General features: G+C 71.7%; 1 long non-coding RNA gene across 1 annotated transcript; it reads left to right on the forward strand.

Annotated features, from left to right (window-relative positions):
* The first annotated feature begins 20 nt into the window (after window positions 1-20).
* LOC113979593 lies at window positions 21-662 on the forward strand. Its single transcript, XR_003537922.1, has 3 exons — window positions 21-69; window positions 442-487; window positions 573-662. It is a non-coding gene; the product is annotated as an uncharacterized LOC113979593 (long non-coding RNA).
* The last annotated feature ends 371 nt before the right edge of the window (window positions 663-1,033 follow it).

Consider the following 1,033-nt stretch of genomic DNA (forward strand, 5'->3'; position numbering starts at 1 on the left):
AATGGGATTGGGGGGCACGAGTGGGGGGGCTGGGAGGCCCCCTGGGAGCCGGGACCCCCCCCGGGACAGGTATGGGGGGGAATGGAGGGGGCTGGGAAGGGACTGGGGGCAATGGGGAGCTGGGGGGGGTCGTGGGTGGTGGAGGGCCGTGGGACTGGGGGTGGTGGGGGGCTGTGGGCAAGGTGGGGGTGATGTGGGGGCCGGACTGGGGGGGCTGCGGGTGGGGTCGGCTGGTTTTGGGGCTGGGGGGGCTCTGGCCGGAGAGGAGTAGGGGGGAACACACGACCCCGGGGGCTGGTTCTGGGGGTCGGGGTGGGACTGGGGAGGGGGAGAACAGGGTGGGGGGCAGGATGGGAGATGGGCTGGGGTCCCCTGGGCAAGGGGGTGGGCACGGCTGGGGCTTGTGGCACCCCTCAGGGCTCCCCCCCCCAATTTTTGCAGGGGGACGAGCCCAGCGAGAGTCTGGTCCTGCACAAAGGCACGCCAGGTACCCCAAACCCCCCCACCCCAAACCCCCCCGAACCCCCCCGGGCTCCCCGAGCTCACTCTCCTCTCCTCTCCTCTCCCCCCAGGCTTCGCCCTCCTGCTGGCCCGTGACACCCCCCACCCCCCGCTGCTGGGGGGTCCCAGCCCCCTCACCGCGCCCCCCGCCCCCCCCCCCCCCCCCCCAGCACAGCCTCCAACCCTCCACTTGCACCCCAATGAGCAGCTTGGGGAGGGGGCAGCACCCCCAGCCCCCCATGGGGTGGGGGGGCACGGACCCCCCCGCGGGCACAGGGACACCCCCCCCCAATCACACACAGCAGCTGTTAAATAAATTTTAATGCAAATTATTAATGCACATTATTAATGAGGGGTCTGTCCTGCCGGGGGGGGGCTGCCCCCCCCCAGGTTAGAGGTGAGGGAAAGCAGAGCTGGGGGGGAGCTCCTTGTGCCCCCCCCCCGGGTTAGACCCTGAGCACCCACCCTGGGGGGACCCCTGCACCCACCCCGCGGTGGGGGGGTCCCCAGCACCCACCCTGGGGGGGGGGGG

This window comes from Neopelma chrysocephalum, unplaced genomic scaffold (genome assembly GCF_003984885.1).
Source record: "Neopelma chrysocephalum unplaced genomic scaffold, ASM398488v2 Primary Assembly neopelma1_85218, whole genome shotgun sequence".
Lineage (NCBI taxonomy): Eukaryota > Metazoa > Chordata > Aves > Passeriformes > Pipridae > Neopelma > Neopelma chrysocephalum.